Below are 17284 nucleotides of genomic sequence, written 5' to 3'. Positions count from 1 at the left end.
TAACAATTCAAAAATTAACGTTGCGAATAGGGATAAGACGGCGTTCTCTACGTCAGGATGGCCGAGCGGTCTAAGGCGCCAGACTCAAGGCGTTGAAAACCTTGTCTTCTTCGTTAAATGGAGACGTGTGAATTCTGGTCCTCGTATGAGGGCGTGGGTTCAAATCCCACTTCTGACAACAACTTTTTTTTTAAATTAAATGATTGCGTATAAAAATTCAAAAATTAACGTTGCGAATAGGGAATTAGACGGCGCTCTCTACGTCAGGATGGCCGAGCGGTCTAAGGCGCCAGACTCAAGGCGTTGAAAACCTTGTCTTCTTCGTTAAATGGAGACGTGTGAATTCTGGTCCTCGTATGAGGGCGTGGGTTCGAATCCCACTTCTGACAACAACTTTTTTTTTAAATTAAATGATTGCGTATAAAAATTCAAAAATTAACGTTGCGAATAGGGAATTAGACGGCGCTCTCTACGTCAGGATGGCCGAGCGGTCTAAGGCGCCAGACTCAAGGCGTTGAAAACCTTGTCTTCTTCGTTAAATGGAGACGTGTGAATTCTGGTCCTCGTATGAGGGCGTGGGTTCGAATCCCACTTCTGACAACAACTTTTTTTTTAAATTAAATGATTGCGTATAAAAATTCAAAAATTAACGTTGCGAATAGGGAATTAGACGGCGCTCTCTACGTCAGGATGGCCGAGCGGTCTAAGGCGCCAGACTCAAGGCGTTGAAAACCTTGTCTTCTTCGTTAAATGGAGACGTGTGAATTCAGGTCCTCCTATGAGGGCGTGGGTTCGAATCCCACTTCTGACAAAAACGCTTTTTTTAAATTAAATGATTGCGTATAAAAATTCAAAAATTAACGTTGCGAATAGGGAATAAGACGGCGTTCCCTACGTCAGGATGGCCGAGCGGTCTAAGGCGCCAGACTCAAGGCGTTGAAAACCTTGTCTTCTTCGTTAAATGGAGACGTGTGAATTCTGGTCCTCGTATGAGGGCGTGGGTTCGAATCCCACTTCTGACAAAAACGCTTTTTTTAAATTAAATGATTGCGTATAACAATTCAAAAATTAACGTTGCGAATAGGGAATAAGACGGCGTTCTCTACGTCAGGATGGCCGAGCGGTCTAAGGCGCCAGACTCAAGGCGTTGAAAACCTTGTCTTCTTCGTTAAATGGAGACGTGTGAATTCTGGTCCTCGTATGAGGGCGTGGGTTCGAATCCCACATCTGACAACAACTTTTTTTTTAAATTAAATGATTGCGTATAAAAATTATAAAATAACCGTTGCGAATATAGAATTAGACGGCGCTTTCTATGTCAGGATAGCCGAGCGGTCTAAGGCGCCAGACTCAAGGCGTTGAAAACCTTGTCTTCCTCGTTAGATGGAGACGTGTGAATTCTGGTCCTCGTATGAGGGCGTGGGCTCCAATCCCACTTCTGACAACAACGCTTTTTTTTAAAATAAGTGATTGCGTATAAAAATTCAAAAATTAACGTTGCGAATAGGGAATAAGACGGCGTTCTCTACGTCAGGATGGCCGAGCGGTCTAAGGCGCCAGACTCAAGGCGTTGAAAACCTTGTCTTCTTCTCTAAATGGAGACGTGTGAATTCTGGTCCTCGTATGAGGGCGTGGGTTCGAATCCCACTTCTGACAACAACTTTTTTTTAAATTAAATGATTGCGTATAAAAATTCAAAAATTAACGTTGCGAATAGGGAATTAGACGGCGCTCTCTACGTCAGGATGGCCGAGCGGTCTAAGGCGCCAGACTCAAGGCGTTGAAAACCTTGTCTTCTTCGTTAAATGGAGACGTGTGAATTCTGGTCCTCGTATGAGGGCGTGGGTTCGAATCCCACTTCTGACAACAACTTTTTTTTAAATTAAATGATTGCGTATAAAAATTCAAAAATTAACGTTGCGAATAGGGAATTAGACGGCGCTCTCTACGTCAGGATGGCCGAGCGGTCTAAGGCGCCAGACTCAAGGCGTTGAAAGCCTTGTCTTCTTCGTTAAATGGAGACGTGTGAATTCTGGTCCTCGTATGAGGGCGTGGGTTCGAATCCCACTTCTGACAAAAACGCTTTTTTTAAATTAAATGATTGCGTATAAAAATTCAAAAATTAACGTTGCGAATAGGGAATTAGACGGCGCATTACGTCAGGATGGCCGAGCGGTCTAAGGCGCCAGACTCAAGGCGTTGAAAACCTTGTCTTCTTCGTTTAATGGAGACGTGTGAATTCTGGTCCTCGTATGAGGGCGTGGGTTCGAATCCCACTTCTGACAAAAACGCTTTTTTTAAATTAAATGATTGCGTATAACAATTCAAAAATTAACGTTGCGAATAGGGATAAGACGGCGTTCTCTACGTCAGGATGGCCGAGCGGTCTAAGGCGCCAGACTCAAGGCGTTGAAAACCTTGTCTTCTTCGTTAAATGGAGACGTGTGAATTCTGGTCCTCGTATGAGGGCGTGGGTTCGAATCCCACTTCTGACAACAACTTTTTTTTTAAATTAAATGATTGCGTATAAAAATTCAAAAATTAACGTTGCGAATAGGGAATTAGACGGCGCTCTCTACGTCAGGATGGCCGAGCGGTCTAAGGCGCCAGACTCAAGGCGTTGAAAACCTTGTCTTCTTCGTTAAATGGAGACGTGTGAATTCAGGTCCTCGTATGAGGGCGTGGGTTCGAATCCCACTTCTGACAAAAACGCTTTTTTTAAATTAAATGATTGCGTATAAAAATTCAAAAATTAACGTTGCGAATAGGGAATAAGACGGCGTTCTCTACGTCAGGATGGCCGAGCGGTCTAAGGCGCCAGACTCAAGGCGTTGAAAACCTTGTCTTCTTCGTTAAATGGAGACGTGTGAATTCTGGTCCTCGTATGAGGGCGTGGGTTCGAATCCCACTTCTGACAAAAACGCTTTTTTTAAATTAAATGATTGCGTATAACAATTCAAAAATTAACGTTGCGAATAGGGATAAGACGGCGTTTTCTACGTCAGGATGGCCGAGCGGTCTAAGGCGCCAGACTCAAGGCGTTGAAAACCTTGTCTTCTTCGTTAAATGGAGACGTGTGAATTCTGGTCCTCGTATGAGGGCGTGGGTTCAAATCCCACTTCTGACAACAACTTTTTTTTTAAATTAAATGATTGCGTATAAAAATTCAAAAATTAACGTTGCGAATAGGGAATTAGACGGCGCTCTCTACGTCAGGATGGCCGAGCGGTCTAAGGCGCCAGACTCAAGGCGTTGAAAACCTTGTCTTCTTCGTTAAATGGAGACGTGTGAATTCTGGTCCTCGTATGAGGGCGTGGGTTCGAATCCCACTTCTGACAACAACTTTTTTTTTAAATTAAATGATTGCGTATAAAAATTCAAAAATTAACGTTGCGAATAGGGAATTAGACGGCGCTCTCTACGTCAGGATGGCCGAGCGGTCTAAGGCGCCAGACTCAAGGCGTTGAAAACCTTGTCTTCTTCGTTAAATGGAGACGTGTGAATTCTGGTCCTCGTATGAGGGCGTGGGTTCGAATCCCACTTCTGACAACAACTTTTTTTTTAAATTAAATGATTGCGTATAAAAATTCAAAAATTAACGTTGCGAATAGGGAATTAGACGGCGCTCTCTACGTCAGGATGGCCGAGCGGTCTAAGGCGCCAGACTCAAGGCGTTGAAAACCTTGTCTTCTTCGTTAAACGGAGACGTGTGAATTCAGGTCCTCCTATGAGGGCGTGGGTTCGAATCCCACTTCTGACAAAAACGCTTTTTTTAAATTAAATGATTGCGTATAAAAATTCAAAAATTAACGTTGCGAATAGGGAATAAGACGGCGTTCCCTACGTCAGGATGGCCGAGCGGTCTAAGGCGCCAGACTCAAGGCGTTGAAAACCTTGTCTTCTTCGTTAAATGGAGACGTGTGAATTCTGGTCCTCGTATGAGGGCGTGGGTTCGAATCCCACTTCTGACAAAAACGCTTTTTTTAAATTAAATGATTGCGTATAACAATTCAAAAATTAACGTTGCGAATAGGGAATAAGACGGCGTTCTCTACGTCAGGATGGCCGAGCGGTCTAAGGCGCCAGACTCAAGGCGTTGAAAACCTTGTCTTCTTCGTTAAATGGAGACGTGTGAATTCTGGTCCTCGTATGAGGGCGTGGGTTCGAATCCCACTTCTGACAACAACTTTTTTTTTAAATTAAATGATTGCGTATAAAAATTATAAAATAACCGTTGCGAATATAGAATTAGACGGCGCTTTCTATGTCAGGATAGCCGAGCGGTCTAAGGCGCCAGACTCAAGGCGTTGAAAACCTTGTCTTCCTCGTTAGATGGAGACGTGTGAATTCTGGTCCTCGTATGAGGGCGTGGGCTCCAATCCCACTTCTGACAACAACGCTTTTTTTTAAAATAAGTGATTGCGTATAAAAATTCAAAAATTAACGTTGCGAATAGGGAATAAGACGGCGTTCTCTACGTCAGGATGGCCGAGCGGTCTAAGGCGCCAGACTCAAGGCGTTGAAAACCTTGTCTTCTTCTCTAAATGGAGACGTGTGAATTCTGGTCCTCGTATGAGGGCGTGGGTTCGAATCCCACTTCTGACAACAACTTTTTTTTAAATTAAATGATTGCGTATAAAAATTCAAAAATTAACGTTGCGAATAGGGAATTAGACGGCGCTCTCTACGTCAGGATGGCCGAGCGGTCTAAGGCGCCAGACTCAAGGCGTTGAAAACCTTGTCTTCTTCGTTAAATGGAGACGTGTGAATTCTGGTCCTCGTATGAGGGCGTGGGTTCGAATCCCACTTCTGACAAAAACGCTTTTTTTAAATTAAATGATTGCGTATAAAAATTCAAAAATTAACGTTGCGAATAGGGAATAAGACGGCGTTCTCTACGTCAGGATGGCCGAGCGGTCTAAGGCGCCAGACTCAAGGCGTTGAAAACCTTGTCTTCTTCGTTAAATGGAGACGTGTGAATTCTGGTCCTCGTATGAGGGCGTGGGTTCGAATCCCACTTCTGACAACAACTTTTTTTTTAAATTAAATGATTGCGTATAAAAATTCAAAAATTAACGTTGCGAATAGGGAATTAGACGGCGCTCTCTACGTCAGGATGGCCGAGCGGTCTAAGGCGCCAGACTCAAGGCGTTGAAAACCTTGTCTTCTTCGTTAAATGGAGACGTGTGAATTCTGGTCCTCGTATGAGGGCGTGGGTTCGAATCGCACTTCTGACAACAACTTTTTTTTAAATTAAATGATTGCGTATAAAAATTCAAAAATTAACGTTGCGAATAGGGAATTAGACGGCGCTCTCTACGTCAGGATGGCCGAGCGGTCTAAGGCGCCAGACTCAAGGCGTTGAAAACCTTGTCTTCTTCGTTAAATGGAGACGTGTGAATTCTGGTCCTCGTATGAGGGCGTGGGTTCGAATCCCACTTCTGACAAAAACGCTTTTTTTAAATTAAATGATTGCGTATAAAAATTCAAAAATTAACGTTGCAAATAGGGAATTAGACGGCGTTTTCTACGTCAGGATGGCCGAGCGGTCTAAGGCGCCAGGCTCAAGGCGTTGAAAACCTTGTCTTCTTCGTTAAATGGAGACGTGTGAATTCTGGTCCTCGTATGAATGCGTGGGTTCGAATCCCACTTCTGACAACAACTTTTTTTTTAAATTAAATGATTGCGTATAAAAATTCAAAAATTAACGTTGCGAATAGGGAATTAGACGGAGCTCTCTACGTCAGGATGGCCGAGCGGTCTAAGGCGCCAGACTCAAGGTGTTGAAAACCTTGTCTTCTTCGTTAAATGGAGACGTGTGAATTCTGGTCCTCGTATGAGGGCGTGGGTTCGAATCCCACTTCTGACAAAAACGCTTTTTTTAAATTAAATGATTGCGTATAAAAATTCAAAAATTAACGTTGCGAATAAGGAATTAGACGGCGTTCTCTACGTCAGAATGGCCGAGCGGTCTAAGGCGCCAGACTCAAGCCGTTGAAAACCTTGTCTTCTTCGTTAAATGGAGACGTGTGAATTCTGGTCCTCGTATGAGGGCGTGGGTTCGAATCCCACTTCTGACAAAAACGCTTTTATTAAATTAAATGATTGCGTATAAAAATTCAAAAATTAACGTTGCGAATAGGGAATTAGACGGCGCTCTCTACGACAGGATGGCCGAGCGGTCTAAGGCGCCAGACTCAAGGCGTTGAAAACCTTGTCTTCTTATTTAATTGGAGACGTGTGAATTGTGGTCCTCGAATGAGGGCGTGGGTTCGAATCCCACTTCTGACAACAACTTTTTTTTTAAATTAAATGATTGCGTATAAAAATTCAAAAATTAACGTTGCGAATAGGGAATTAGACGGCGCTCTCTACGTCAGGATGGCCGAGCGGTCTAAGGCGCCAGACTCAAGGCGTTGAAAACCTTGTCTTCTTCGTTAAATGGAGACGTGTGAATTCTGGTCCTCGTATGAGGGCGTGGGTTCGAATCCCACTTCTGACAACAACTTTTTTTTTAATTTAAATGATTGCGTATAAAAATTCAAAAATTAACGTTGCGAATAGGGAATTAGACGGCGCTCTCTACGTCAGAATGGCCGAGCGGTCTAAGGCGCCAGACTCAAGGCGTTGAAAACCTTGTCTTCTTCGTTAAATGGAGACGTGTGAATTCTGGTCCTCGTATGAGGGCGTGGGTTCGAATCCCATTTCTGACAAAAATGCTTTTTTTAAATGAAATGATTGCGTATAAAAATTCAAAAATTAACGTTGCGAATAGGGAATTAGTCGGCGCTCTCTACGTCAGGATGGCTGAGCGGTCTAAGGCGCCAGACTCATGGCGTTGAAAACCTTGTCTTCTTCGTTAAATGGAGACGTGTGAATTCTGGTCCTCGTATGAGGGCGTTGGTTCGAATCCCAGTTCTGACAAAAATGCTTTTTTTAAATTAAATGATTGCGTATAAAAATTCAAAAATTAACGTTGCGAATAGGAAATTAGACGGCGCTCTCTACGTCAGGATGGCCGAGCGGTCTAAGGCGCCAGAGTCAAGGCGTTGAAAACCTTGTCTTCTTCGTTAAATGGAGACGTGTGAATTCTGGTCCTCGTATGAGGGCGTGGGTTCGAATCCCACTTCTGACAACAACTTTTTTTTAAATTAAATGATTGCGTATAAAAATTCAAAAATTAACGTTGCGAATAGGGAATTAGACGGCGCTCTCTACGTCAGGATGGCCGAGCGGTCTAAGGCGCCAGACTCAAGGCGTTGAAAGCCTTGTCTTCTTCGTTAAATGGAGACGTGTGAATTCTGGTCCTCGTATGAGGGCGTGGGTTCGAATCCCACTTCTGACAAAAACGCTTTTTTTAAATTAAATGATTGCGTATAAAAATTCAAAAATTAACGTTGCGAATAGGGAATTAGACGGCGCATTACGTCAGGATGGCCGAGCGGTCTAAGGCGCCAGACTCAAGGCGTTGAAAACCTTGTCTTCTTCGTTTAATGGAGACGTGTGAATTCTGGTCCTCGTATGAGGGCGTGGGTTCGAATCCCACTTCTGACAAAAACGCTTTTTTTAAATTAAATGATTGCGTATAACAATTCAAAAATTAACGTTGCGAATAGGGATAAGACGGCGTTCTCTACGTCAGGATGGCCGAGCGGTCTAAGGCGCCAGACTCAAGGCGTTGAAAACCTTGTCTTCTTCGTTAAATGGAGACGTGTGAATTCTGGTCCTCGTATGAGGGCGTGGGTTCGAATCCCACTTCTGACAACAACTTTTTTTTTAAATTAAATGATTGCGTATAAAAATTCAAAAATTAACGTTGCGAATAGGGAATTAGACGGCGCTCTCTACGTCAGGATGGCCGAGCGGTCTAAGGCGCCAGACTCAAGGCGTTGAAAACCTTGTCTTCTTCGTTAAATGGAGACGTGTGAATTCAGGTCCTCGTATGAGGGCGTGGGTTCGAATCCCACTTCTGACAAAAACGCTTTTTTTAAATTAAATGATTGCGTATAAAAATTCAAAAATTAACGTTGCGAATAGGGAATAAGACGGCGTTCTCTACGTCAGGATGGCCGAGCGGTCTAAGGCGCCAGACTCAAGGCGTTGAAAACCTTGTCTTCTTCGTTAAATGGAGACGTGTGAATTCTGGTCCTCGTATGAGGGCGTGGGTTCGAATCCCACTTCTGACAAAAACGCTTTTTTTAAATTAAATGATTGCGTATAACAATTCAAAAATTAACGTTGCGAATAGGGATAAGACGGCGTTCTCTACGTCAGGATGGCCGAGCGGTCTAAGGCGCCAGACTCAAGGCGTTGAAAACCTTGTCTTCTTCGTTAAATGGAGACGTGTGAATTCTGGTCCTCGTATGAGGGCGTGGGTTCAAATCCCACTTCTGACAACAACTTTTTTTTTAAATTAAATGATTGCGTATAAAAATTCAAAAATTAACGTTGCGAATAGGGAATTAGACGGCGCTCTCTACGTCAGGATGGCCGAGCGGTCTAAGGCGCCAGACTCAAGGCGTTGAAAACCTTGTCTTCTTCGTTAAATGGAGACGTGTGAATTCTGGTCCTCGTATGAGGGCGTGGGTTCGAATCCCACTTCTGACAACAACTTTTTTTTTAAATTAAATGATTGCGTATAAAAATTCAAAAATTAACGTTGCGAATAGGGAATTAATCGGCGCTCTCTACGTCAGGATGGCCGAGCGGTCTAAGGCGCCAGACTCAAGGCGTTGAAAACCTTGTCTTCTTCGTTAAATGGAGACGTGTGAATTCTGGTCCTCGTATGAGGGCGTGGGTTCGAATCCCACTTCTGACAACAACTTTTTTTTTAAATTAAATGATTGCGTATAAAAATTCAAAAATTAACGTTGCGAATAGGGAATTAGACGGCGCTCTCTACGTCAGGATGGCCGAGCGGTCTAAGGCGCCAGACTCAAGGCGTTGAAAACCTTGTCTTCTTCGTTAAACGGAGACGTGTGAATTCAGGTCCTCCTATGAGGGCGTGGGTTCGAATCCCACTTCTGACAAAAACGCTTTTTTTAAATTAAATGATTGCGTATAAAAATTCAAAAATTAACGTTGCGAATAGGGATAAGACGGCGTTCTCTACGTCAGGATGGCCGAGCGGTCTAAGGCGCCAGACTCAAGGCGTTGAAAACCTTGTCTTCTTCGTTAAATGGAGACGTGTGAATTCTGGTCCTCGTATGAGGGCGTGGGTTCGAATCCCACTTCTGACAACAACTTTTTTTTTAAATTAAATGATTGCGTATAAAAATTCAAAAATTAACGTTGCGAATAGGGAATTAGACGGCGCTCTCTACGTCAGGATGGCCGAGCGGTCTAAGGCGCCAGACTCAAGGCGTTGAAAACCTTGTCTTCTTCGTTAAATGGAGACGTGTGAATTCAGGTCCTCGTATGAGGGCGTGGGTTCGAATCCCACTTCTGACAAAAACGCTTTTTTTAAATTAAATGATTGCGTATAAAAATTCAAAAATTAACGTTGCGAATAGGGAATAAGACGGCGTTCTCTACGTCAGGATGGCCGAGCGGTCTAAGGCGCCAGACTCAAGGCGTTGAAAACCTTGTCTTCTTCGTTAAATGGAGACGTGTGAATTCTGGTCCTCGTATGAGGGCGTGGGTTCGAATCCCACTTCTGACAAAAACGCTTTTTTTAAATTAAATGATTGCGTATAAAAATTCAAAAATTAACGTTGCGAATAGGGAATTAGACGGCGCTCTCTACGTCAGGATGGCCGAGCGGTCTAAGGCGCCAGACTCAAGGCGTTGAAAGCCTTGTCTTCTTCGTTAAATGGAGACGTGTGAATTCTGGTCCTCGTATGAGGGCGTGGGTTCGAATCCCACTTCTGACAAAAACGCTTTTTTTAAATTAAATGATTGCGTATAAAAATTCAAAAATTAACGTTGCGAATAGGGAATTAGACGGCGCATTACGTCAGGATGGCCGAGCGGTCTAAGGCGCCAGACTCAAGGCGTTGAAAACCTTGTCTTCTTCGTTTAATGGAGACGTGTGAATTCTGGTCCTCGTATGAGGGCGTGGGTTCGAATCCCACTTCTGACAAAAACGCTTTTTTTAAATTAAATGATTGCGTATAACAATTCAAAAATTAACGTTGCGAATAGGGATAAGACGGCGTTCTCTACGTCAGGATGGCCGAGCGGTCTAAGGCGCCAGACTCAAGGCGTTGAAAACCTTGTCTTCTTCGTTAAATGGAGACGTGTGAATTCTGGTCCTCGTATGAGGGCGTGGGTTCGAATCCCACTTCTGACAACAACTTTTTTTTTAAATTAAATGATTGCGTATAAAAATTCAAAAATTAACGTTGCGAATAGGGAATTAGACGGCGCTCTCTACGTCAGGATGGCCGAGCGGTCTAAGGCGCCAGACTCAAGGCGTTGAAAACCTTGTCTTCTTCGTTAAATGGAGACGTGTGAATTCAGGTCCTCGTATGAGGGCGTGGGTTCGAATCCCACTTCTGACAAAAACGCTTTTTTTAAATTAAATGATTGCGTATAAAAATTCAAAAATTAACGTTGCGAATAGGGAATAAGACGGCGTTCTCTACGTCAGGATGGCCGAGCGGTCTAAGGCGCCAGACTCAAGGCGTTGAAAACCTTGTCTTCTTCGTTAAATGGAGACGTGTGAATTCTGGTCCTCGTATGAGGGCGTGGGTTCGAATCCCACTTCTGACAAAAACGCTTTTTTTAAATTAAATGATTGCGTATAACAATTCAAAAATTAACGTTGCGAATAGGGATAAGACGGCGTTCTCTACGTCAGGATGGCCGAGCGGTCTAAGGCGCCAGACTCAAGGCGTTGAAAACCTTGTCTTCTTCGTTAAATGGAGACGTGTGAATTCTGGTCCTCGTATGAGGGCGTGGGTTCAAATCCCACTTCTGACAACAACTTTTTTTTTAAATTAAATGATTGCGTATAAAAATTCAAAAATTAACGTTGCGAATAGGGAATTAGACGGCGCTCTCTACGTCAGGATGGCCGAGCGGTCTAAGGCGCCAGACTCAAGGCGTTGAAAACCTTGTCTTCTTCGTTAAATGGAGACGTGTGAATTCTGGTCCTCGTATGAGGGCGTGGGTTCGAATCCCACTTCTGACAACAACTTTTTTTTTAAATTAAATGATTGCGTATAAAAATTCAAAAATTAACGTTGCGAATAGGGAATTAGACGGCGCTCTCTACGTCAGGATGGCCGAGCGGTCTAAGGCGCCAGACTCAAGGCGTTGAAAACCTTGTCTTCTTCGTTAAATGGAGACGTGTGAATTCTGGTCCTCGTATGAGGGCGTGGGTTCGAATCCCACTTCTGACAACAACTTTTTTTTTAAATTAAATGATTGCGTATAAAAATTCAAAAATTAACGTTGCGAATAGGGAATTAGACGGCGCTCTCTACGTCAGGATGGCCGAGCGGTCTAAGGCGCCAGACTCAAGGCGTTGAAAACCTTGTCTTCTTCGTTAAACGGAGACGTGTGAATTCAGGTCCTCCTATGAGGGCGTGGGTTCGAATCCCACTTCTGACAAAAACGCTTTTTTTAAATTAAATGATTGCGTATAAAAATTCAAAAATTAACGTTGCGAATAGGGAATAAGACGGCGTTCCCTACGTCAGGATGGCCGAGCGGTCTAAGGCGCCAGACTCAAGGCGTTGAAAACCTTGTCTTCTTCGTTAAATGGAGACGTGTGAATTCTGGTCCTCGTATGAGGGCGTGGGTTCGAATCCCACTTCTGACAAAAACGCTTTTTTTAAATTAAATGATTGCGTATAACAATTCAAAAATTAACGTTGCGAATAGGGAATAAGACGGCGTTCTCTACGTCAGGATGGCCGAGCGGTCTAAGGCGCCAGACTCAAGGCGTTGAAAACCTTGTCTTCTTCGTTAAATGGAGACGTGTGAATTCTGGTCCTCGTATGAGGGCGTGGGTTCGAATCCCACTTCTGACAACAACTTTTTTTTTAAATTAAATGATTGCGTATAAAAATTATAAAATAACCGTTGCGAATATAGAATTAGACGGCGCTTTCTATGTCAGGATAGCCGAGCGGTCTAAGGCGCCAGACTCAAGGCGTTGAAAACCTTGTCTTCCTCGTTAGATGGAGACGTGTGAATTCTGGTCCTCGTATGAGGGCGTGGGCTCCAATCCCACTTCTGACAACAACGCTTTTTTTTAAAATAAGTGATTGCGTATAAAAATTCAAAAATTAACGTTGCGAATAGGGAATAAGACGGCGTTCTCTACGTCAGGATGGCCGAGCGGTCTAAGGCGCCAGACTCAAGGCGTTGAAAACCTTGTCTTCTTCTCTAAATGGAGACGTGTGAATTCTGGTCCTCGTATGAGGGCGTGGGTTCGAATCCCACTTCTGACAACAACTTTTTTTTAAATTAAATGATTGCGTATAAAAATTCAAAAATTAACGTTGCGAATAGGGAATTAGACGGCGCTCTCTACGTCAGGATGGCCGAGCGGGCTAAGGCGCCAGACTCAAGGCGTTGAAAACCTTGTCTTCTTCGTTAAATGGAGACGTGTGAATTCTGGTCCTCGTATGAGGGCGTGGGTTCGAATCCCACTTCTGACAAAAACGCTTTTTTTAAATTAAATGATTGCGTATAAAAATTCAAAAATTAACGTTGCGAATAGGGAATAAGACGGCGTTCTCTACGTCAGGATGGCCGAGCGGTCTAAGGCGCCAGACTCAAGGCGTTGAAAACCTTGTCTTCTTCGTTAAATGGAGACGTGTGAATTCTGGTCCTCGTAGGAGGGCGTGGGTTCGAATCCCACTTCTGACAACAACTTTTTTTTTAAATTAAATGATTGCGTATAAAAATTCAAAAATTAACGTTGCGAATAGGGAATTAGACGGCGCTCTCTACGTCAGGATGGCCGAGCGGTCTAAGGCGCCAGACTCAAGGCGTTGAAAACCTTGTCTTCTTCGTTAAATGGAGACGTGTGAATTCTGGTCCTCGTATGAGGGCGTGGGTTCGAATCGCACTTCTGACAACAACTTTTTTTTAAATTAAATGATTGCGTATAAAAATTCAAAAATTAACGTTGCGAATAGGGAATTAGACGGCGCTCTCTACGTCAGGATGGCCGAGCGGTCTAAGGCGCCAGACTCAAGGCGTTGAAAACCTTGTCTTCTTCGTTAAATGGAGACGTGTGAATTCTGGTCCTCGTATGAGGGCGTGGGTTCGAATCCCACTTCTGACAAAAACGCTTTTTTTAAATTAAATGATTGCGTATAAAAATTCAAAAATTAACGTTGCAAATAGGGAATTAGACGGCGTTTTCTACGTCAGGATGGCCGAGCGGTCTAAGGCGCCAGAATCAAGGCGTTGAAAACCTTGTCTTCTTCGTTAAATGGAGACGTGTGAATTCTGGTCCTCGTATGAGGGCGTGGGTTCGAATCCCACTTCTGACAACAACTTTTTTTTTAAATTAAATGATTGCGTATAACAATTCAAAAATTAACGTTGCGAATAGGGAATTAGACGGCGCTCTTTTCGTCAGGATGGCCGAGCGGTCTAAGGCGCCAGAATCAAGGCGTTGAAAACCTTGTCTTCTTCGTTAAATGGAGACGTGTGAATTCTGGTCCTCGTATGAGGGCGTGGGTTCGAATCCCACTTCTGACAAAAACGCTTTTTTTAAATTAAATGATTGCGTATAACAATTCAAAAATTAACGTTGCGAATAGGGAATAAGACGGCGTTCTCTACGTCAGGATGGCCGAGCGGTCTAAGGCGCCAGGCTCAAGGCGTTGAAAACCCTGTCTTCTTCGTTAAATGGAGACGTGTGAATTCTGGTCTCGTATGAGGGCGTGGGTTCGAATCCCACTTCTGACAACAACTTTTTTTTTAAATTAAATGATTGCGTATAAAAATTCCAAAATTAACGTTGCGAATAGGGAATTAGACGGCGCTCTCTACGTCAGGATGGCCGAGCGGTCTAAGGCGCCAGACTCAAGGAGTTGAAAACCTTGTCTTCTTCGTTAAATGGAGACGTGTGAATTCTGGTCCTCTTATGAGGGCGTGGGTTCGAATCCCACTTCTGACAAAAACGCTTTTTTTAAATTAAATGATTGCGTATAAAAATTCAAAAATTAACGTTGCGAATAGGGAATTAGACGGCGCTCTCTACGTCAGGATGGCCGAGCGGTCTAAGGCGCCAGACTCAAGGCGTTGCAAACCTTGTCTTCTTCGTTAAATGGAGACGTGTGAATTCTGGTCCTCGTATGAGGACGTGGGTTCGAATCCCACTTCTGACAACAACTTTTTTTTAAATTAAATGATTGCGTATAAAAATTCAAAAATTAACGTTGCGAATAGGGAATTAGACGGCGCTCTCTACGTCAGGATGGCCGAGCGGTCTAAGGCGCCAGACTCAAGGCGTTGAAAACCTTGTCTTCTTCGTTAAATGGAGACGTGTGAATTCTGGTCCTCGTATGAGGGCGTGGGTTCGAATCCCACTTCTGACAAAAACGCTTTTTTTAAATTAAATGATTGCGTATAAAAATTCAAAAATTAACGTTGCGAATAGGGAATTAGACGGCGCTCTCTACGTCAGGATGGCCGAGCGGTCTAAGGCGCCAGACTCAAGGCGTTGAAAAACTTGTCTTCTTCGTTAAATGGAGACGTGTGAATTCAGGTCCTCGTATGAGGGCGTGGGTTCGAATCCCACTTCTGACAAAAACGCTTTTTTTAAATTAAATGATTGCGTATAAAAATTCAAAAATTAACGTTGCGAATAGGGAATTAGACGGCGCTCTTTACGTCATAATGGCCGAGCGGTCTAAGGCGCCAGACTCAAGGCGTTGAAAACCTTGTCTTCTTCGTTAAATGGAGACGTGTGAATTCTGGTCCTCGTATGAGGGCGTGGGTTCGAATCCCACTTCTGACAACAACTTTTTTTTAAATTAAATGATTGCGTATAAAAATTCAAAAATTAACGTTGCGAATAGGGAATTAGACGGCGCTCTTTACGTCATAATGGCCGAGCGGTCTAAGGCGCCAGAATCAAGGCGTTGAAAACCTTGTCTTCTTCGTTAAATGGAGACGTGTGAATTCTGGTCCTCGTATGAGGGCGTGGGTTCGAATCCCACTTCTGACAACAACTTTTTTTTTAAATTAAATGATTGCGTATAAAAATTCAAAAATTAACGTTGCGAATAGGGAATTAGACGGCGCTATTTACGTCATAATGGCCGAGCGGTCTGAGGCGCCAGACTCAAGGCGTTGAAAACCTTGTCTTCTTCGTTAAATGGAGACGTGTGAATTCTGGTCCTCGAATGAGGGCGTGGGTTCGAATCCCACTTCTGACAACAACTTTTTTTTTTAAATTAAATGATTGCGTATAAAAATTCAAAAATTAACGTTGCGAATAAGGAATTAGACGGCGTTCTCTACGTCAGGATGGCCGAGCGGTCTAAGGCGCCAGACTCAAGGCGTTGAAAACCTTGTCTTCTTCGTTAAATGGAGACGTGTGAATTCTGGTCCTCGTATGAGGGCGTGGGTTCGAATCCCACTTCTGACAAAAACGCTTTTTTTAAATTAAATGATTGCGTATAAAAATTCAAAAATTAACGTTGCGAATAAGGAATTAGACGGCGTTCTCTACGTCAGGATGGCCGAGCGGTCTAAGGCGCCAGACTCAAGGCGTTGAAAACCTTGTCTTCTTCGTTAAATGGAGACGTGTGAATTCTGGTCCTCGTATGAGGGCGTGGGTTCGAATCCCACTTCTGACAAAAACGCTTTTTTTAAATTAAATGATTGCGTATAAAAATTCAAAAATTAACGTTGCGAATAGGGAATTAGACGGCGCTCTCTACGTCAGGATGGCCGAGCGGTCTAAGGCGCCAGACTCAAGGCGTTGAAAAACTTGTCTTCTTCGTTAAATGGAGACGTGTGAATTCAGGTCCTCGTATGAGGGCGTGGGTTCGAATCCCACTTCTGACAAAAACGCTTTTTTTAAATTAAATGATTGCGTATAAAAATTCAAAAATTAACGTTGCGAATAGGGAATTAGACGGCGCTCTTTACGTCATAATGGCCGAGCGGTCTAAGGCGCCAGACTCAAGGCGTTGAAAACCTTGTCTTCTTCGTTAAATGGAGACGTGTGAATTCTGGTCCTCGTATGAGGGCGTGGGTTCGAATCCCACTTCTGACAACAACTTTTTTTTTAAATTAAATGATTGCGTATAAAAATTCAAAAATTAACGTTGCGAATAGGGAATTAGACGGCGCTCTTTTCGTCAGGATGGCCGAGCGGTCTAAGGCGCCAGAATCAAGGCGTTGAAAACCTTGTCTTCTTCGTTAAATGGAGACGTGTGAATTCTGGTCCTCGTATGAGGGCGTGGGTTCGAATCCCACTTCTGACAACAACTTTTTTTTTAAATTAAATGATTGCGTATAAAAATTCAAAAATTAACGTTGCGAATTGGGAATTAGACGGCGCTCTCTACGTCAGGATGGCCGAGCGGTCTAAGGCGCCAGACTCAAGGCGTTGAAAACCTTGTCTTCTTCGTTAAATGGAGACGTGTGAATTCAGGTCCTCGTATGAGGGCGTGGGTTCGAATCCCACTTCTGACAAAAACGCTTTTTTTAAATTAAATGATTGCGTATAAAAATTCAAAAATTAACGTTGCGAATAGGGAATAAGACGGCGTTTTCTACGTCAGGATGGCCGAGCGGTCTAAGGCACCAGACTCAGGGCGTTGAAAACTTTGTCTTCTTCTTTAAATGGAGACGTGTGAATTCTGGTCCTCGTATGAGGGCGTGGGTTCGAATCCCACTTCTGACAAAAACGCTTTTTTTAAATTAAATGATTGCGTATAAAAATTCAAAAATTAACGTTGCGAATAGGGAATAAGACAGAGTTCTCTACGTCAGGATGGCCGAGCGGTCTAAGGCGCCAGACTCAAGGCGTTGAAAACCTTGTCTTCTTCGTTAAATGGAGACGTGTGAATTCTGGTCCTCGTATGAGGGCGTGGGTTCGAATCCCACTTCTGACAACATCTTTTTTTTAAATTAAATGATTGCGTATAAAAATTCAAAAATTAACGTTGCGAATAGGGAATTAGACGGCGCTCTCTACGTCAGGATGGCCGAGCGGTCTAAGGCGCCAGAATCAAGGCGTTGAAAACCTTGTCTTCTTCGTTAAATGGAGACGTGTGAATTCTGGTCCTCGTATGAGGGCGTGGGTTCGAATCCCACTTCTGACAAAAACGCTTTTTTTAAATTAAATGATTGCGTATAA

General features: G+C 43.5%; 79 non-coding genes across 79 annotated transcripts; all 79 read left to right on the top strand.

Moving 5' to 3' along the window:
- The first annotated feature begins 51 nt into the window (after positions 1 to 51).
- On the top strand, positions 52 to 178 carry TRNAL-CAA (transfer RNA leucine (anticodon CAA)). The gene is made up of 2 exons: positions 52 to 89; positions 133 to 178. It is a non-coding gene; the product is annotated as a tRNA-Leu (tRNA).
- An 84-nt stretch (positions 179 to 262) lies between these two features.
- On the top strand, positions 263 to 389 carry TRNAL-CAA (transfer RNA leucine (anticodon CAA)). The gene is made up of 2 exons: positions 263 to 300; positions 344 to 389. It is a non-coding gene; the product is annotated as a tRNA-Leu (tRNA).
- Positions 390 to 473: 84 nt separating this feature from the next.
- TRNAL-CAA (transfer RNA leucine (anticodon CAA)) lies at positions 474 to 600 on the top strand. Its single transcript has 2 exons — positions 474 to 511; positions 555 to 600. It is a non-coding gene; the product is annotated as a tRNA-Leu (tRNA).
- An 84-nt stretch (positions 601 to 684) lies between these two features.
- TRNAL-CAA (transfer RNA leucine (anticodon CAA)) lies at positions 685 to 811 on the top strand. The gene is made up of 2 exons: positions 685 to 722; positions 766 to 811. It is a non-coding gene; the product is annotated as a tRNA-Leu (tRNA).
- Positions 812 to 895: 84 nt separating this feature from the next.
- Positions 896 to 1022, top strand: TRNAL-CAA (transfer RNA leucine (anticodon CAA)). The gene is made up of 2 exons: positions 896 to 933; positions 977 to 1022. It is a non-coding gene; the product is annotated as a tRNA-Leu (tRNA).
- An 84-nt stretch (positions 1023 to 1106) lies between these two features.
- On the top strand, positions 1107 to 1233 carry TRNAL-CAA (transfer RNA leucine (anticodon CAA)). The gene is made up of 2 exons: positions 1107 to 1144; positions 1188 to 1233. It is a non-coding gene; the product is annotated as a tRNA-Leu (tRNA).
- An 84-nt stretch (positions 1234 to 1317) lies between these two features.
- On the top strand, positions 1318 to 1444 carry TRNAL-CAA (transfer RNA leucine (anticodon CAA)). Its single transcript has 2 exons — positions 1318 to 1355; positions 1399 to 1444. It is a non-coding gene; the product is annotated as a tRNA-Leu (tRNA).
- An 85-nt stretch (positions 1445 to 1529) lies between these two features.
- Positions 1530 to 1656, top strand: TRNAL-CAA (transfer RNA leucine (anticodon CAA)). Its single transcript has 2 exons — positions 1530 to 1567; positions 1611 to 1656. It is a non-coding gene; the product is annotated as a tRNA-Leu (tRNA).
- An 83-nt stretch (positions 1657 to 1739) lies between these two features.
- TRNAL-CAA (transfer RNA leucine (anticodon CAA)) lies at positions 1740 to 1866 on the top strand. The gene is made up of 2 exons: positions 1740 to 1777; positions 1821 to 1866. It is a non-coding gene; the product is annotated as a tRNA-Leu (tRNA).
- An 83-nt stretch (positions 1867 to 1949) lies between these two features.
- Positions 1950 to 2076, top strand: TRNAL-CAA (transfer RNA leucine (anticodon CAA)). The gene is made up of 2 exons: positions 1950 to 1987; positions 2031 to 2076. It is a non-coding gene; the product is annotated as a tRNA-Leu (tRNA).
- An 82-nt stretch (positions 2077 to 2158) lies between these two features.
- TRNAL-CAA (transfer RNA leucine (anticodon CAA)) lies at positions 2159 to 2285 on the top strand. The gene is made up of 2 exons: positions 2159 to 2196; positions 2240 to 2285. It is a non-coding gene; the product is annotated as a tRNA-Leu (tRNA).
- An 83-nt stretch (positions 2286 to 2368) lies between these two features.
- Positions 2369 to 2495, top strand: TRNAL-CAA (transfer RNA leucine (anticodon CAA)). Its single transcript has 2 exons — positions 2369 to 2406; positions 2450 to 2495. It is a non-coding gene; the product is annotated as a tRNA-Leu (tRNA).
- Positions 2496 to 2579: 84 nt separating this feature from the next.
- TRNAL-CAA (transfer RNA leucine (anticodon CAA)) lies at positions 2580 to 2706 on the top strand. The gene is made up of 2 exons: positions 2580 to 2617; positions 2661 to 2706. It is a non-coding gene; the product is annotated as a tRNA-Leu (tRNA).
- Positions 2707 to 2790: 84 nt separating this feature from the next.
- TRNAL-CAA (transfer RNA leucine (anticodon CAA)) lies at positions 2791 to 2917 on the top strand. The gene is made up of 2 exons: positions 2791 to 2828; positions 2872 to 2917. It is a non-coding gene; the product is annotated as a tRNA-Leu (tRNA).
- Positions 2918 to 3000: 83 nt separating this feature from the next.
- On the top strand, positions 3001 to 3127 carry TRNAL-CAA (transfer RNA leucine (anticodon CAA)). The gene is made up of 2 exons: positions 3001 to 3038; positions 3082 to 3127. It is a non-coding gene; the product is annotated as a tRNA-Leu (tRNA).
- Positions 3128 to 3211: 84 nt separating this feature from the next.
- On the top strand, positions 3212 to 3338 carry TRNAL-CAA (transfer RNA leucine (anticodon CAA)). The gene is made up of 2 exons: positions 3212 to 3249; positions 3293 to 3338. It is a non-coding gene; the product is annotated as a tRNA-Leu (tRNA).
- Positions 3339 to 3422: 84 nt separating this feature from the next.
- Positions 3423 to 3549, top strand: TRNAL-CAA (transfer RNA leucine (anticodon CAA)). The gene is made up of 2 exons: positions 3423 to 3460; positions 3504 to 3549. It is a non-coding gene; the product is annotated as a tRNA-Leu (tRNA).
- Positions 3550 to 3633: 84 nt separating this feature from the next.
- Positions 3634 to 3760, top strand: TRNAL-CAA (transfer RNA leucine (anticodon CAA)). The gene is made up of 2 exons: positions 3634 to 3671; positions 3715 to 3760. It is a non-coding gene; the product is annotated as a tRNA-Leu (tRNA).
- Positions 3761 to 3844: 84 nt separating this feature from the next.
- On the top strand, positions 3845 to 3971 carry TRNAL-CAA (transfer RNA leucine (anticodon CAA)). Its single transcript has 2 exons — positions 3845 to 3882; positions 3926 to 3971. It is a non-coding gene; the product is annotated as a tRNA-Leu (tRNA).
- Positions 3972 to 4055: 84 nt separating this feature from the next.
- On the top strand, positions 4056 to 4182 carry TRNAL-CAA (transfer RNA leucine (anticodon CAA)). The gene is made up of 2 exons: positions 4056 to 4093; positions 4137 to 4182. It is a non-coding gene; the product is annotated as a tRNA-Leu (tRNA).
- An 84-nt stretch (positions 4183 to 4266) lies between these two features.
- TRNAL-CAA (transfer RNA leucine (anticodon CAA)) lies at positions 4267 to 4393 on the top strand. Its single transcript has 2 exons — positions 4267 to 4304; positions 4348 to 4393. It is a non-coding gene; the product is annotated as a tRNA-Leu (tRNA).
- Positions 4394 to 4478: 85 nt separating this feature from the next.
- On the top strand, positions 4479 to 4605 carry TRNAL-CAA (transfer RNA leucine (anticodon CAA)). Its single transcript has 2 exons — positions 4479 to 4516; positions 4560 to 4605. It is a non-coding gene; the product is annotated as a tRNA-Leu (tRNA).
- Positions 4606 to 4688: 83 nt separating this feature from the next.
- TRNAL-CAA (transfer RNA leucine (anticodon CAA)) lies at positions 4689 to 4815 on the top strand. Its single transcript has 2 exons — positions 4689 to 4726; positions 4770 to 4815. It is a non-coding gene; the product is annotated as a tRNA-Leu (tRNA).
- An 84-nt stretch (positions 4816 to 4899) lies between these two features.
- TRNAL-CAA (transfer RNA leucine (anticodon CAA)) lies at positions 4900 to 5026 on the top strand. The gene is made up of 2 exons: positions 4900 to 4937; positions 4981 to 5026. It is a non-coding gene; the product is annotated as a tRNA-Leu (tRNA).
- Positions 5027 to 5110: 84 nt separating this feature from the next.
- Positions 5111 to 5237, top strand: TRNAL-CAA (transfer RNA leucine (anticodon CAA)). The gene is made up of 2 exons: positions 5111 to 5148; positions 5192 to 5237. It is a non-coding gene; the product is annotated as a tRNA-Leu (tRNA).
- Positions 5238 to 5320: 83 nt separating this feature from the next.
- On the top strand, positions 5321 to 5447 carry TRNAL-CAA (transfer RNA leucine (anticodon CAA)). The gene is made up of 2 exons: positions 5321 to 5358; positions 5402 to 5447. It is a non-coding gene; the product is annotated as a tRNA-Leu (tRNA).
- Positions 5448 to 5531: 84 nt separating this feature from the next.
- Positions 5532 to 5658, top strand: TRNAL-CAA (transfer RNA leucine (anticodon CAA)). Its single transcript has 2 exons — positions 5532 to 5569; positions 5613 to 5658. It is a non-coding gene; the product is annotated as a tRNA-Leu (tRNA).
- Positions 5659 to 5742: 84 nt separating this feature from the next.
- Positions 5743 to 5869, top strand: TRNAL-CAA (transfer RNA leucine (anticodon CAA)). The gene is made up of 2 exons: positions 5743 to 5780; positions 5824 to 5869. It is a non-coding gene; the product is annotated as a tRNA-Leu (tRNA).
- An 84-nt stretch (positions 5870 to 5953) lies between these two features.
- On the top strand, positions 5954 to 6080 carry TRNAL-CAA (transfer RNA leucine (anticodon CAA)). The gene is made up of 2 exons: positions 5954 to 5991; positions 6035 to 6080. It is a non-coding gene; the product is annotated as a tRNA-Leu (tRNA).
- A 295-nt stretch (positions 6081 to 6375) lies between these two features.
- On the top strand, positions 6376 to 6502 carry TRNAL-CAA (transfer RNA leucine (anticodon CAA)). Its single transcript has 2 exons — positions 6376 to 6413; positions 6457 to 6502. It is a non-coding gene; the product is annotated as a tRNA-Leu (tRNA).
- Positions 6503 to 6586: 84 nt separating this feature from the next.
- Positions 6587 to 6713, top strand: TRNAL-CAA (transfer RNA leucine (anticodon CAA)). Its single transcript has 2 exons — positions 6587 to 6624; positions 6668 to 6713. It is a non-coding gene; the product is annotated as a tRNA-Leu (tRNA).
- A 295-nt stretch (positions 6714 to 7008) lies between these two features.
- On the top strand, positions 7009 to 7135 carry TRNAL-CAA (transfer RNA leucine (anticodon CAA)). The gene is made up of 2 exons: positions 7009 to 7046; positions 7090 to 7135. It is a non-coding gene; the product is annotated as a tRNA-Leu (tRNA).
- An 83-nt stretch (positions 7136 to 7218) lies between these two features.
- Positions 7219 to 7345, top strand: TRNAL-CAA (transfer RNA leucine (anticodon CAA)). The gene is made up of 2 exons: positions 7219 to 7256; positions 7300 to 7345. It is a non-coding gene; the product is annotated as a tRNA-Leu (tRNA).
- An 82-nt stretch (positions 7346 to 7427) lies between these two features.
- On the top strand, positions 7428 to 7554 carry TRNAL-CAA (transfer RNA leucine (anticodon CAA)). The gene is made up of 2 exons: positions 7428 to 7465; positions 7509 to 7554. It is a non-coding gene; the product is annotated as a tRNA-Leu (tRNA).
- Positions 7555 to 7637: 83 nt separating this feature from the next.
- TRNAL-CAA (transfer RNA leucine (anticodon CAA)) lies at positions 7638 to 7764 on the top strand. The gene is made up of 2 exons: positions 7638 to 7675; positions 7719 to 7764. It is a non-coding gene; the product is annotated as a tRNA-Leu (tRNA).
- An 84-nt stretch (positions 7765 to 7848) lies between these two features.
- TRNAL-CAA (transfer RNA leucine (anticodon CAA)) lies at positions 7849 to 7975 on the top strand. The gene is made up of 2 exons: positions 7849 to 7886; positions 7930 to 7975. It is a non-coding gene; the product is annotated as a tRNA-Leu (tRNA).
- Positions 7976 to 8059: 84 nt separating this feature from the next.
- Positions 8060 to 8186, top strand: TRNAL-CAA (transfer RNA leucine (anticodon CAA)). Its single transcript has 2 exons — positions 8060 to 8097; positions 8141 to 8186. It is a non-coding gene; the product is annotated as a tRNA-Leu (tRNA).
- An 83-nt stretch (positions 8187 to 8269) lies between these two features.
- Positions 8270 to 8396, top strand: TRNAL-CAA (transfer RNA leucine (anticodon CAA)). The gene is made up of 2 exons: positions 8270 to 8307; positions 8351 to 8396. It is a non-coding gene; the product is annotated as a tRNA-Leu (tRNA).
- Positions 8397 to 8480: 84 nt separating this feature from the next.
- Positions 8481 to 8607, top strand: TRNAL-CAA (transfer RNA leucine (anticodon CAA)). Its single transcript has 2 exons — positions 8481 to 8518; positions 8562 to 8607. It is a non-coding gene; the product is annotated as a tRNA-Leu (tRNA).
- Positions 8608 to 8691: 84 nt separating this feature from the next.
- Positions 8692 to 8818, top strand: TRNAL-CAA (transfer RNA leucine (anticodon CAA)). Its single transcript has 2 exons — positions 8692 to 8729; positions 8773 to 8818. It is a non-coding gene; the product is annotated as a tRNA-Leu (tRNA).
- An 84-nt stretch (positions 8819 to 8902) lies between these two features.
- Positions 8903 to 9029, top strand: TRNAL-CAA (transfer RNA leucine (anticodon CAA)). The gene is made up of 2 exons: positions 8903 to 8940; positions 8984 to 9029. It is a non-coding gene; the product is annotated as a tRNA-Leu (tRNA).
- An 83-nt stretch (positions 9030 to 9112) lies between these two features.
- On the top strand, positions 9113 to 9239 carry TRNAL-CAA (transfer RNA leucine (anticodon CAA)). The gene is made up of 2 exons: positions 9113 to 9150; positions 9194 to 9239. It is a non-coding gene; the product is annotated as a tRNA-Leu (tRNA).
- An 84-nt stretch (positions 9240 to 9323) lies between these two features.
- On the top strand, positions 9324 to 9450 carry TRNAL-CAA (transfer RNA leucine (anticodon CAA)). The gene is made up of 2 exons: positions 9324 to 9361; positions 9405 to 9450. It is a non-coding gene; the product is annotated as a tRNA-Leu (tRNA).
- An 84-nt stretch (positions 9451 to 9534) lies between these two features.
- On the top strand, positions 9535 to 9661 carry TRNAL-CAA (transfer RNA leucine (anticodon CAA)). Its single transcript has 2 exons — positions 9535 to 9572; positions 9616 to 9661. It is a non-coding gene; the product is annotated as a tRNA-Leu (tRNA).
- An 84-nt stretch (positions 9662 to 9745) lies between these two features.
- On the top strand, positions 9746 to 9872 carry TRNAL-CAA (transfer RNA leucine (anticodon CAA)). Its single transcript has 2 exons — positions 9746 to 9783; positions 9827 to 9872. It is a non-coding gene; the product is annotated as a tRNA-Leu (tRNA).
- An 82-nt stretch (positions 9873 to 9954) lies between these two features.
- On the top strand, positions 9955 to 10081 carry TRNAL-CAA (transfer RNA leucine (anticodon CAA)). Its single transcript has 2 exons — positions 9955 to 9992; positions 10036 to 10081. It is a non-coding gene; the product is annotated as a tRNA-Leu (tRNA).
- Positions 10082 to 10164: 83 nt separating this feature from the next.
- Positions 10165 to 10291, top strand: TRNAL-CAA (transfer RNA leucine (anticodon CAA)). The gene is made up of 2 exons: positions 10165 to 10202; positions 10246 to 10291. It is a non-coding gene; the product is annotated as a tRNA-Leu (tRNA).
- Positions 10292 to 10375: 84 nt separating this feature from the next.
- Positions 10376 to 10502, top strand: TRNAL-CAA (transfer RNA leucine (anticodon CAA)). The gene is made up of 2 exons: positions 10376 to 10413; positions 10457 to 10502. It is a non-coding gene; the product is annotated as a tRNA-Leu (tRNA).
- Positions 10503 to 10586: 84 nt separating this feature from the next.
- TRNAL-CAA (transfer RNA leucine (anticodon CAA)) lies at positions 10587 to 10713 on the top strand. Its single transcript has 2 exons — positions 10587 to 10624; positions 10668 to 10713. It is a non-coding gene; the product is annotated as a tRNA-Leu (tRNA).
- Positions 10714 to 10796: 83 nt separating this feature from the next.
- Positions 10797 to 10923, top strand: TRNAL-CAA (transfer RNA leucine (anticodon CAA)). Its single transcript has 2 exons — positions 10797 to 10834; positions 10878 to 10923. It is a non-coding gene; the product is annotated as a tRNA-Leu (tRNA).
- Positions 10924 to 11007: 84 nt separating this feature from the next.
- TRNAL-CAA (transfer RNA leucine (anticodon CAA)) lies at positions 11008 to 11134 on the top strand. The gene is made up of 2 exons: positions 11008 to 11045; positions 11089 to 11134. It is a non-coding gene; the product is annotated as a tRNA-Leu (tRNA).
- Positions 11135 to 11218: 84 nt separating this feature from the next.
- TRNAL-CAA (transfer RNA leucine (anticodon CAA)) lies at positions 11219 to 11345 on the top strand. Its single transcript has 2 exons — positions 11219 to 11256; positions 11300 to 11345. It is a non-coding gene; the product is annotated as a tRNA-Leu (tRNA).
- Positions 11346 to 11429: 84 nt separating this feature from the next.
- On the top strand, positions 11430 to 11556 carry TRNAL-CAA (transfer RNA leucine (anticodon CAA)). Its single transcript has 2 exons — positions 11430 to 11467; positions 11511 to 11556. It is a non-coding gene; the product is annotated as a tRNA-Leu (tRNA).
- An 84-nt stretch (positions 11557 to 11640) lies between these two features.
- Positions 11641 to 11767, top strand: TRNAL-CAA (transfer RNA leucine (anticodon CAA)). The gene is made up of 2 exons: positions 11641 to 11678; positions 11722 to 11767. It is a non-coding gene; the product is annotated as a tRNA-Leu (tRNA).
- Positions 11768 to 11851: 84 nt separating this feature from the next.
- TRNAL-CAA (transfer RNA leucine (anticodon CAA)) lies at positions 11852 to 11978 on the top strand. Its single transcript has 2 exons — positions 11852 to 11889; positions 11933 to 11978. It is a non-coding gene; the product is annotated as a tRNA-Leu (tRNA).
- An 84-nt stretch (positions 11979 to 12062) lies between these two features.
- On the top strand, positions 12063 to 12189 carry TRNAL-CAA (transfer RNA leucine (anticodon CAA)). The gene is made up of 2 exons: positions 12063 to 12100; positions 12144 to 12189. It is a non-coding gene; the product is annotated as a tRNA-Leu (tRNA).
- An 85-nt stretch (positions 12190 to 12274) lies between these two features.
- TRNAL-CAA (transfer RNA leucine (anticodon CAA)) lies at positions 12275 to 12401 on the top strand. The gene is made up of 2 exons: positions 12275 to 12312; positions 12356 to 12401. It is a non-coding gene; the product is annotated as a tRNA-Leu (tRNA).
- Positions 12402 to 12484: 83 nt separating this feature from the next.
- On the top strand, positions 12485 to 12611 carry TRNAL-CAA (transfer RNA leucine (anticodon CAA)). The gene is made up of 2 exons: positions 12485 to 12522; positions 12566 to 12611. It is a non-coding gene; the product is annotated as a tRNA-Leu (tRNA).
- An 84-nt stretch (positions 12612 to 12695) lies between these two features.
- Positions 12696 to 12822, top strand: TRNAL-CAA (transfer RNA leucine (anticodon CAA)). Its single transcript has 2 exons — positions 12696 to 12733; positions 12777 to 12822. It is a non-coding gene; the product is annotated as a tRNA-Leu (tRNA).
- An 84-nt stretch (positions 12823 to 12906) lies between these two features.
- Positions 12907 to 13033, top strand: TRNAL-CAA (transfer RNA leucine (anticodon CAA)). The gene is made up of 2 exons: positions 12907 to 12944; positions 12988 to 13033. It is a non-coding gene; the product is annotated as a tRNA-Leu (tRNA).
- An 83-nt stretch (positions 13034 to 13116) lies between these two features.
- Positions 13117 to 13243, top strand: TRNAL-CAA (transfer RNA leucine (anticodon CAA)). Its single transcript has 2 exons — positions 13117 to 13154; positions 13198 to 13243. It is a non-coding gene; the product is annotated as a tRNA-Leu (tRNA).
- Positions 13244 to 13327: 84 nt separating this feature from the next.
- Positions 13328 to 13454, top strand: TRNAL-CAA (transfer RNA leucine (anticodon CAA)). Its single transcript has 2 exons — positions 13328 to 13365; positions 13409 to 13454. It is a non-coding gene; the product is annotated as a tRNA-Leu (tRNA).
- An 84-nt stretch (positions 13455 to 13538) lies between these two features.
- TRNAL-CAA (transfer RNA leucine (anticodon CAA)) lies at positions 13539 to 13665 on the top strand. Its single transcript has 2 exons — positions 13539 to 13576; positions 13620 to 13665. It is a non-coding gene; the product is annotated as a tRNA-Leu (tRNA).
- An 84-nt stretch (positions 13666 to 13749) lies between these two features.
- On the top strand, positions 13750 to 13875 carry TRNAL-CAA (transfer RNA leucine (anticodon CAA)). Its single transcript has 2 exons — positions 13750 to 13787; positions 13831 to 13875. It is a non-coding gene; the product is annotated as a tRNA-Leu (tRNA).
- Positions 13876 to 13959: 84 nt separating this feature from the next.
- Positions 13960 to 14086, top strand: TRNAL-CAA (transfer RNA leucine (anticodon CAA)). The gene is made up of 2 exons: positions 13960 to 13997; positions 14041 to 14086. It is a non-coding gene; the product is annotated as a tRNA-Leu (tRNA).
- Positions 14087 to 14170: 84 nt separating this feature from the next.
- Positions 14171 to 14297, top strand: TRNAL-CAA (transfer RNA leucine (anticodon CAA)). Its single transcript has 2 exons — positions 14171 to 14208; positions 14252 to 14297. It is a non-coding gene; the product is annotated as a tRNA-Leu (tRNA).
- An 83-nt stretch (positions 14298 to 14380) lies between these two features.
- Positions 14381 to 14507, top strand: TRNAL-CAA (transfer RNA leucine (anticodon CAA)). Its single transcript has 2 exons — positions 14381 to 14418; positions 14462 to 14507. It is a non-coding gene; the product is annotated as a tRNA-Leu (tRNA).
- Positions 14508 to 14591: 84 nt separating this feature from the next.
- TRNAL-CAA (transfer RNA leucine (anticodon CAA)) lies at positions 14592 to 14718 on the top strand. The gene is made up of 2 exons: positions 14592 to 14629; positions 14673 to 14718. It is a non-coding gene; the product is annotated as a tRNA-Leu (tRNA).
- An 84-nt stretch (positions 14719 to 14802) lies between these two features.
- TRNAL-CAA (transfer RNA leucine (anticodon CAA)) lies at positions 14803 to 14929 on the top strand. The gene is made up of 2 exons: positions 14803 to 14840; positions 14884 to 14929. It is a non-coding gene; the product is annotated as a tRNA-Leu (tRNA).
- An 83-nt stretch (positions 14930 to 15012) lies between these two features.
- On the top strand, positions 15013 to 15139 carry TRNAL-CAA (transfer RNA leucine (anticodon CAA)). Its single transcript has 2 exons — positions 15013 to 15050; positions 15094 to 15139. It is a non-coding gene; the product is annotated as a tRNA-Leu (tRNA).
- A 296-nt stretch (positions 15140 to 15435) lies between these two features.
- TRNAL-CAA (transfer RNA leucine (anticodon CAA)) lies at positions 15436 to 15562 on the top strand. The gene is made up of 2 exons: positions 15436 to 15473; positions 15517 to 15562. It is a non-coding gene; the product is annotated as a tRNA-Leu (tRNA).
- An 84-nt stretch (positions 15563 to 15646) lies between these two features.
- TRNAL-CAA (transfer RNA leucine (anticodon CAA)) lies at positions 15647 to 15773 on the top strand. Its single transcript has 2 exons — positions 15647 to 15684; positions 15728 to 15773. It is a non-coding gene; the product is annotated as a tRNA-Leu (tRNA).
- An 84-nt stretch (positions 15774 to 15857) lies between these two features.
- TRNAL-CAA (transfer RNA leucine (anticodon CAA)) lies at positions 15858 to 15984 on the top strand. The gene is made up of 2 exons: positions 15858 to 15895; positions 15939 to 15984. It is a non-coding gene; the product is annotated as a tRNA-Leu (tRNA).
- Positions 15985 to 16068: 84 nt separating this feature from the next.
- TRNAL-CAA (transfer RNA leucine (anticodon CAA)) lies at positions 16069 to 16195 on the top strand. Its single transcript has 2 exons — positions 16069 to 16106; positions 16150 to 16195. It is a non-coding gene; the product is annotated as a tRNA-Leu (tRNA).
- An 84-nt stretch (positions 16196 to 16279) lies between these two features.
- TRNAL-CAA (transfer RNA leucine (anticodon CAA)) lies at positions 16280 to 16406 on the top strand. Its single transcript has 2 exons — positions 16280 to 16317; positions 16361 to 16406. It is a non-coding gene; the product is annotated as a tRNA-Leu (tRNA).
- Positions 16407 to 16490: 84 nt separating this feature from the next.
- Positions 16491 to 16617, top strand: TRNAL-CAA (transfer RNA leucine (anticodon CAA)). The gene is made up of 2 exons: positions 16491 to 16528; positions 16572 to 16617. It is a non-coding gene; the product is annotated as a tRNA-Leu (tRNA).
- Positions 16618 to 16701: 84 nt separating this feature from the next.
- TRNAL-CAG (transfer RNA leucine (anticodon CAG)) lies at positions 16702 to 16828 on the top strand. The gene is made up of 2 exons: positions 16702 to 16739; positions 16783 to 16828. It is a non-coding gene; the product is annotated as a tRNA-Leu (tRNA).
- An 84-nt stretch (positions 16829 to 16912) lies between these two features.
- TRNAL-CAA (transfer RNA leucine (anticodon CAA)) lies at positions 16913 to 17039 on the top strand. Its single transcript has 2 exons — positions 16913 to 16950; positions 16994 to 17039. It is a non-coding gene; the product is annotated as a tRNA-Leu (tRNA).
- An 83-nt stretch (positions 17040 to 17122) lies between these two features.
- Positions 17123 to 17249, top strand: TRNAL-CAA (transfer RNA leucine (anticodon CAA)). Its single transcript has 2 exons — positions 17123 to 17160; positions 17204 to 17249. It is a non-coding gene; the product is annotated as a tRNA-Leu (tRNA).
- Positions 17250 to 17284: the final 35 nt, after the last annotated feature.

This window comes from Leiobunum rupestre, chromosome 3 (assembly GCF_980474605.1).
Source record: "Leiobunum rupestre chromosome 3, qqLeiRupe1.1.hap1, whole genome shotgun sequence".
Lineage (NCBI taxonomy): Eukaryota > Metazoa > Arthropoda > Arachnida > Opiliones > Sclerosomatidae > Leiobunum > Leiobunum rupestre.
The sequence above is the reverse complement of the archived record's forward strand: the minus strand, read 5'-3'. Positions and strand labels throughout refer to the sequence as shown.